This window comes from Patagioenas fasciata, chromosome 3, assembly GCF_037038585.1.
Source record: "Patagioenas fasciata isolate bPatFas1 chromosome 3, bPatFas1.hap1, whole genome shotgun sequence".
Classification (NCBI taxonomy): domain Eukaryota; kingdom Metazoa; phylum Chordata; class Aves; order Columbiformes; family Columbidae; genus Patagioenas; species Patagioenas fasciata.
Genome location: NC_092522.1, coordinates 47,206,434 through 47,215,390, shown reverse-complemented (window position 1 = coordinate 47,215,390; position 8,957 = coordinate 47,206,434). Strand labels below are relative to the sequence as shown.

Sequence of the window (8,957 nt, the reverse complement as noted above, 5' to 3'; positions counted from 1 at the left end):
CTTTCTCTGGAGGGTTTGTGCTGCACTGTCAAGGCTGAGCTGCTGGTTTAGGATGTCAAAGTCCTCCCTGCTGAAAATCAGAGCACCACTCCCAGCACATACTGCGCTTGGGCTGGCATTGCTTCCTTCCTCTTCTCTAGACCTTGCCATGACAGCTTAAAAGAAGTTTTGGCCCATGCTTTGTTTACCAACTCAACTCAGAAAAACAAACCAACAAGTTTTAGTTTGCTGACCAAAAGCCAACAGGCCTGACCCCAGTGATTAGCTGTCCAGGTGATTCACTGAAGAATTAGAGAGTGCTAAAACAGAAAATGCCAAAGACTGATGGCTTGAGAGGAGTCTTAGCCCATTTCTCACCCCACAGACAATGCTGTGATCAGTGAACATACCACAGCACACTACACAGAAGAAATCTTCTCCATCCCAGACATTGTAAAATACTGTACTGTGGTACAAGCCGGAGCAAGGATGTGGTGCAGAAGTCCCAGATAGCCTTGAAGGCATGATTACTCATTTATTTATCAAAAACTCAGGTGAAGTTGTGCTACTTATATTGCTATAGGATAAGGAGGGGAGAGAGACAGACTTTTTACATTCCCAGGAGACTTGTTTTAGCAACTGATTACATATGGGGACAGGATTCTCCAAAATTCCCTAAACTCAAGAATATGAAATTCTATTTCCCCATATATCATTAGTTTCCTAGCCACCTAGTCAGGTGCTGTTTAAAGTCCTAGGCTTTAAATACTTCTTGACGAGCTCTCTGCATTTCCCTCTGCCCTGCTATATGGAACAAGACCCTCACTTTGGGAAAGAATTTTCCATCAAAGTTGGCTGAGCTGGCTCTGCCCTTCCTCCAGAGAGTAGGTGTGTCTACAGCCAAGGTATTGAATTGACAAGATCTCAAAGAAATAAGTAGCTTACACAGGTGGAATTAGGTAGAGATAATTGAAATAAACACCAGCTCAATATCTGATGAGTTTCTGTGCTCTGTTTCACTTTTGTCTACTAGCCCACAGGTGCCGTACAAGCTAAGGATACTTCAGCTGACTTGTTTTTTCATACCACCCTCGCATGTTTCTAAAAGAATCTCTCCTTTTGATCACGTGGCAGCAGGTACTGACTTGCTTACACACAGAGCAGTGTTACTAGTGACTGTGCTAAACACATGCTGCACAGGTGAGCCCTGCAATATGGTCTGTGGCTATAGAGACACCACCCCACGCACACGATCATGTTTTTCTCAGTGTAACCCCAGGTACAGCTCTGCGCAATGCCTGGCCACTTTCAGTTGAAAGCTTGTTCTTCCTCTCCTCCACCCTTCTGAGCTCAGCAATCAGGAATACAGAGGAAAACTTCTGGCTATTTGTGCTGGGATGAGCAAGCAACCAGCCCACACTCTGTCCAGCAACACAAATGCCAGGTTAGGTGAGGACATGACTGCAGAGCCCACATACCAGTGCTGGCTTATGAGCACTTCAGATCCGACTGACTCTGCTTAGGAGACTGAAATATAAGCAGCGCTTTTCTGGGAGGAGCAGCTCCCATCCAAATACTCCTCCATCTTAGTCACAGGTTAAAATAAATAAATAAACAAAGTTGAACTAATCTCCCACTTGGCCCACTCGCAGCCATGTGACTGGCGTCAGCCTTCACCCCGAGGTGAAACAGGGACCCAAAGGCTGAGTCCTGGCTGCCTGGTACTCCAATGGCACACGCCAGACGGGCAGCAGCCCCTAACCGGGATCGTGCGGACTTTGGCTTGCAGTGCAAGGGAACACCCACCTGGCAGAGCCCAGAGCCCAGCTGCACACCACCTGCTCCCGCCTCCATCACACTTACATAAGAGAAACACGGAGAGGGCCAGGACACATTTAACCCAGAAATCCTCACGTGACCACGTGGATCCGAAGCAGAGCAGACCTGGCTCTGCTTTCCATCCCACGCGGAGCCACATCTGGGAAGCAACGCAAAGAGGGGACATTGCACAGTGAGGGCCTGGGGAGCCTGGGGAACAGAAGGATCAAGGCAGTAGTTGCCTCTTCACCCATCCTTTGGTAAGAACAGCTGTGCTGGGAGTCAAGAGGGCACACTGGGGCAGGATCAGTCTAGACTTGCTCTGTTTCTTGTCCTCCTTCCCACAGCATCTGCTGCTGGCCCCTGTCAGAGGCAGGATAAAGAGCAAAGTGGACCTTGTATCCAGCACCATGCAGCCATTTGTACTCACCTGCCTTGTGAGCCACAGAGTCTGGCCAAAGCTCCAAAGACAACCTCAGCTTTAAATGTATTTATCCTCTTTATCCAAACCAGAAATGGCTCCTCAGCCTACAACATCACCAGGCTATGTTAAAACACTGAAGTATAATCAGGAATGCAGCTGGAGGTTTGAGCAACCACGAGCATACATTTTAATAGGAAATATCCCAATGGGCTCTGAGAGCTACGTACAGTATATCTGCCTGTTGCTAATTATATTTACTGGTGGTGGTAGTTTTTTTTTCAAGCTGAAGATGAGTCAGAAAAAGAAAAAAGTCCTTTATTGTTGTGGAAGCAGAAAGATGTCTCCTGAGGGTGTATGTAATGCACTACTGTCACGGCATGACAATGGAAAAACTGACTGCTGAGCCAACCAAACCCCCATAAATACCTAATGATATCTCTCCTGGCCCAGATTTTCTACAAGTCGGTGCCTGAACTGCATACAAAATGACAATCGATATGAAAGGATCTCTCTTCTCAACAGAGCCAGAATTTAAGAGCCCAGCTGAGCATTATATTCCAGTTCATACAAAGAGATCCTTTTAAAGGTCTATAACAATAACTTAAAGGTGGTGATCCAGCAAAAAAAACTATCAGGCCTCTCCGCACCCTCTCCCCCATGCCTCCTACCATTAGCACAAAGAACAGCTGGCTCCAACAAACAGGCATGGTTATTAATTACAATATGGTGACACAAACAACATGTGCTTCGGGACGCTATCAGGTCTGCATTCACATGGGACAAAACCAAAATTTTCTTCCTTTTCTTCTTCTCCTTCTCCTTCCAGCTTGGGTAGCTCTGCCGCCTCATGTACTCAGCTGGGGAGGTGGCCATGCCAGGCACCTGGCGCAGTTACAGGTATGTGCACAGGGACAGGGAGCCTGTTGTGAGAAAACCCGTCCTTAGCAAACTTCCCTGGCTGTCGGCCAGCCTCCACGCGTTGGGCAAGTGACTCTGCCCGGCTGCGGTTACATCCGTCACCACCACCTCCCTCAATGTCATGGCACGGGAAGCAGCTGCCAGGGGAGAGAGAGAGAGAGAGAGAGAGCGAGAGGGAGGCAGTGGCTGGTTTCTGAAACTGGCTGTCCAAAAAACATTACAACACCCTTGCTGGTTTCCAGCGGGTTTGCTCAGTTCCTCCCTTCCCGTGAAGACCACACAGGCTTGGCGAGGGCGTTTTGCCCTGCCGCAGAGGGGAGGTCGCTGGGGCCGCCACTCCTGGCAGCCACTCCGCAGCAGCGTGATTCCACCGACTTCCTCCAGACGCTCTCCCAGGGCCAGAACCAAACTCAAAATCTGATATTGGGGGGGGGGGGGGCGGGGGATGGGGGGGTGGAATTGATTGTTTGTTTTTGTCCCCCAGAGCAAGATTCTCCACACAGCTCTACCCCCAGACCAAGGGGGAGGCAGGGCTGGAAGGGTGAGCAGACCAAGAAGCCCTTCACAGCTCCACGCCCTCCCCTGCCTCTCCTCTGGCTGACAGCGAGATCCCACTCTGGGCTACTGCCCCAGTGTACATTTAGAGCCACCCCTGCTTCAGCAGTGACTGGGGATTTGTTCTGTGTGAGGGGACAGAGCAGATCTTGGACAAGGGATGGCACTTCAGGACAGCCATCTGGTGCCCGGTGTAAACACAATCACTTTCTAAAAGAGAGCAAAACTGGCAAACAAAAATATTGCTCCTGGCATGCGAGTACTTCCACATTGATCCAACGCTTAAAAACGCATGAAGTGAGGATGCCCTTTTTTCAAACCCTCTAGCAAATTCACTTTCGCTCTTAGCGACCTGCTGTCTCCTCAACCCTGACAGCAGCAGCACCTTCCTACAATGGCACCTCAACCCTCTTTTGCTGGACCCTGCCAGCCCCTGTGCTGCCTCCCCTTGCTGCCTCCTCTGCATTGCCTCCTGCTGAAGTCCTTCTAGAGGAGCAGTTGAAATTTCTGCAATGACCGTTCTGCAGGATAACCCACCATGGGCCTGTCCAGCCCAGCAAAAGCAGGGAGAAGCGCTCGCTGAAGCCCACGCGGAAGCCGTCACCAGGGAGGGTGGAACAGAAGCCCTCGCAGGTTCACAAATTGGCCGGATTGGGGTAGCTTTTCTCCAGTCAGAGGCTCTGGAAGGATTATTTGGCTGCAACATATCATATGACTTTGTTCTTAGAGTTACATTTTAACTGAGAAAGTTTAACAAGTATGACTTATGGGCTTCTAAAATTGGCAGCAGAAAAATGAGCTGAGGAAGTCATGGAAAAAACCACAAGCGAGGCCATTCCATGTTATGCACAATTTCTGGGTTCTTTTTCCAATCTTCTGTTTTTTTGGATGGTGGAAAATATTTTCCAACTACACAGGCCTGGCCTCACTGAGTGTGTATTTATGCCAAGTTTATAAAAAGCAGCTGCAGACAGGGTTGAATGAAAGGATTACACTGCTGTCTGTCTTCCAGAAGGTGCTTCAGTTCACACCCTGTCCCACAGAGTGAGGCCCATTTCTCAAATCTCCACAAATTTATGTAAAGAGGGACAAAATTTGAACCGCACAATACAAGCAGCTATGGCTGTGCATGCAAATGGGCATGCATGCGTGTACATCTAGCTAGGTGGCTAGCTAGCAGAGGTTCCTAGCCACTGCTAAAGCCGGCTTTTAGCGCTTGAGGTTTACCGCCATGCTGCCAGCCTCTCCCCACCCTACAGCCCCGTCCATCTTCCATGAATACAACAATGGGTAGAGGGCTTCCCTGTCCGAGACCCTGCTTTCAGTGGACCTCTGCTGCCTGCTTCACATCTACGTGCTGTCCAGCTGCTCCCACTGAAATTCAGGCTTCACTAACCTCACGTATTCTCAGGCTGCCAGGCTTTACAGCTGGGAGGCATCACGGTAAGCATGCAGCCTGACCTCCTCCGCAGCACACTTGCCACAGAATTTCAATCAGAAAGCTGGGCAGTGGAGTCATAACCTTAATTTTCAGCTGTGTCTTATCACAGCCTTGGCCTGATACACTAGTCACAAGAGGAGAGTCACAAATAATTCTTCACTCTCCTAAACAGAATTGCTACAGGGGGCGCAGGGAGGACACAAACTGAAAGTAAATGGATATAAAAAGGTAAGGTAGGTGGTAAGCTGCAGATCACACATTTAAAATCTGTACCCTGCTGTTTTTGCAGTCGAGTATCTTAGAATAACAGCACTGAGAACGATAGTGTTACATCGGGAATATCGGTCAAGACAATATTTCCTGGCAATTGTTTGAGAAATGCTTTTCTCACAGCTAATTGCTCCCAAGAGGCTGTGTTTTCTCTGATTTTAGAATGAGAGCGATTAAGAAAGGTTTTTAAACCTCTGCACCCTGCTGTGGGACAAAGAAGGGGTGGGGGGGCAGAAAAAAAGAAAGAAAAGAGAAGGGCACAACAGCTGTAATGTTCTATGAAATGATTTTGTTCTGTTCTCTTGCCGGGCTGGTGGGTGCAATCACCAGTTTGGCAGAGACAAATACAGAAAAAGCAAGAAACGCTATAGGAAAGAGCCGAGGAGTCCCGGCGGCAGGAGTACCACATTGCCATCTAGTGGCACCGGCTCCGGGAAGCCAAAACAAACGGGGGGGCTCTGCGGGCTCTCCGTGCCCCCCCTCGCATCACCGTACCTGAACACGGGGCCCAGCTTCCTTTCAGTGCTTTACAACCAAGCCTGACAACTGCAAAACCGCTTGGTCTATTAGAAACAGGTGTAGGAAGGCAAGGGGGAAAGGGAAAAATTCCACCAACAGGAAGTTGAAGGCAAACTTGTCTTTGCTGGGAAAAGCTGGTGCTTACACTGAGGCCTGCAGGTTCCCATCTTCCATTGCTGCTGCACACAAAGCGACCACAGCAATTGTTGTACGGACACCTGTGGCAAAACGACGGGCTGGCGGGAACAGTGAGCGCTACCTTGTCCCAAGGAGAGAGGCCTGAATCTAGAGCTGGTGCCCTGTTCCCAATCCTGTTGGACCAAACACCTGAGTACGTGTGTGCCCAACTGCAACCTGCAGTGCCAGCCCTGAAAATTAAACTCCACTATGTGCCTCTGAAATGACACACTTCCATTGTATTCCAACAAGAATACAAATGTTAACCTTTCAATACTGAAAAAAAAGCCAAAACACTAAGCCCCTTAGATAGCAAAAGGCAGGCACTCCACCCGTGCAAAACACCTAGCAAAGGGAAGCAAACACATTATTTTCCATGACCTTCACACAGCGAGTTAAAAAGAAAAAGGATCTTGGTGTATGTGAATTCTGATGTTCACTGAAAGACATTAAATTGCAAGGTCCTGGCTACAGCAGACCTCTGTTTAGACAGAAAACAAAAACGCTGCCAGTGCCTGAACTCTGCCGTGTCAGACAATCATTTTGGGAAGCGACAGAAGAAGCCTTGCATCAGGCATCCAAGACTGCCCACAAAGCTCTGTCTCATGGCAAACTGCTTTTTGTTCTTGCACATCCCATTGGAAATAAATGACCACCTGCACACCTTATGGACAATGAAAGGTGATTAGCAGCAGACTGCATTTGGCCGTAGTGCAAAGGACCGTACGTCTAGCTAATAATCATTAGCTCCATGTCTTCGGTCCCCAAGTCCCGTGAAGCTTCACAAAAGCACGGCTGTATTGCATGTGCCCTAAACAGCCACGTCAACAAGGGTGATATTCTTTGATATCAGCAAAAAAACCCATGGTCTTCCAAGAAGAAAGGAAAATGGAGTTAAGTTCCCCAAAATGAAGATAATCTATGCTGTTCCAGTGAATCAGTCTTACAGCAGCATTTCTTCAAAAGCCCAGAGTGATGACCTCTACAAATACTATGATGACCTATGAATACTCAGAACTTACAAGATCCCTGCTGCATCAATCAGCAACAAAGTTTGGGTTGTCACCTCCTGAAACTAAGTACACAACACCTACAACATTACCAGGAGTGGGGAAGGCAGAATTTGAACATTAAGAGTAAAAAAAAAGGAAAGGCCATGAAGTCTCCTGAGTCTGAGCCATTGCTGGTTCTGTCAGACTGCAATGTTTCCTAATTTCTTTAAAATCAGAGTGAGATCACTGTTTCTATCGAAAATGTGCTGCTCGAGGTAAGAGACACCCATCTGTGAAAAGATCTACAGCCTAACGGCAAATATTATTAGGCCTGATGGAAAATTCTGAGGGCAACCTAGCAGTGAAAACACTGCTCCTGACCTTGGCAGTCTCATAACAAACACTGTTCTGGAAACCACCAAAATGAAAGGAGGGATTCTACATAGGAGCCGATTGTTTTCCCTGCTTCACATTATAAGACAAAAAGTATGGGGAAGGTACTGCCCCAGTATCAACACATTCCATCCCAGTGTCTCTGTGCGCTCTAGAAAACCAATTTAACTTATCAGCATTTACTTCCATGGTTGCCACATAAGCCAACGTTTCCAAGTGGTTAGCTCAAGCTCCCACTAAGAAGGAGTCTGTTGGTTCTTGAGGGTGGGAGGACACACCAGTCTAATCATTTGACCTTCTGGATAGATGGCTACCATGTAGCCAGCTCCTTCCAGGCATGTCCTCCTCTCCAGACACTGGCTCCAATGCAGAAAAATGACAGAGCCACCCTGACCAACAGATAACATCTGCTCTAGCCAAGAGGACTTTGAGTGTCAGAAGCAAGCCTTAGAAGGCTGTATTGCTTTTAAGGATGGATCAGCTGTTCAAAACTGCGCTGTAACTTTTTCTCAGTACAGTATCTCTTCAGTTTTCAACCATTTTATCAGGTTGTCATGTATTCACAGTTTGCAGCCCAACATCTAGGATGGATGCTGACTCACTGCATTGCTTTCTAAGCTGTTTGCCTTATTTATGCCTGCTAAATACCTATGTCGCCGCTTTCCTATTTGCATGATGGTGTCACTGAATTTCAGGCATTATGGTGTAGGCTGATGACTAAGTTTTGACAGAACAGAGAGAGTTCTTTTTAAAGTTGCTATCAAACAGCAAGCTAGATTTCTGGAGAATTGCTTCTTACATTTGCAATGCAGAGGACACTTAGGAACCGCAGGACTGCCAGCAGATTAACCCAGTGCTCGACAGATCACATTATTTGATTTCAGTTTGAGAGGGTTGTGCTTCTAATATTTTCAATTATAGAGAGTGTCCTTAATTCTTTCTTTTTTCTTGGGGTAGGTTTCATGATTTATAAGCAGGTCTATCGTTGGTGGAGGCCTGATTTTTCCTGATGAAACTAGTAACTAGCCAGCCAGTCTAAAAAGAATGTGATGTGGAAAAGGACTGAGCTTTAGAGCTTCATCTATAATTCAGATAAACAAAATACCCACTCAATAACTACCAAAACAATCATACTATCCTAAACCTTACCTTCTCCCTTCTGTGTCACTGTCCCAATGTCCTGCTCTTCATTGCTTAATTTCCATGAGAAAAGGACCATGCAGAATAAATTACAGGATCAGGACCGCAGGCTGTGAGCTTGCAGAAGCAGGCTTCATCTTGACAGATTCTTCAGAGTGCCACACATCTCTGCTGACACAGAAGTAATAATAATAATTTCATGCTAAGGTTTCTGCCAGTGCCAATGGCCAGTAGATAACATCCCTATAGAGAAGTAGAAAAGGACCCTTAGTTCTGTCGGACAACTTCCAACAGAGGCCAAGGGGCCCGATGTTAAAGCTCAAAGCTTTAG

At 47.3% G+C, this 8,957-nt stretch overlaps 1 long non-coding RNA gene across 1 annotated transcript in view; it reads right to left on the bottom strand.

The window, feature by feature from the left end:
* Positions 1–8,629, bottom strand: part of LOC139827561 (uncharacterized) — a 77,923-nt gene extending 69,294 nt beyond the window's left edge. Inside the window, exons 1-2 of the long non-coding RNA XR_011738312.1 lie at positions 4,232–8,629; positions 1,786–3,276 (exon numbers count right to left, since the gene is read on the bottom strand). This is a non-coding gene — a long non-coding RNA (uncharacterized lncRNA). The remainder of the gene's footprint in view (positions 1–1,785; positions 3,277–4,231) is intronic.
* Positions 8,630–8,957: the final 328 nt, after the last annotated feature.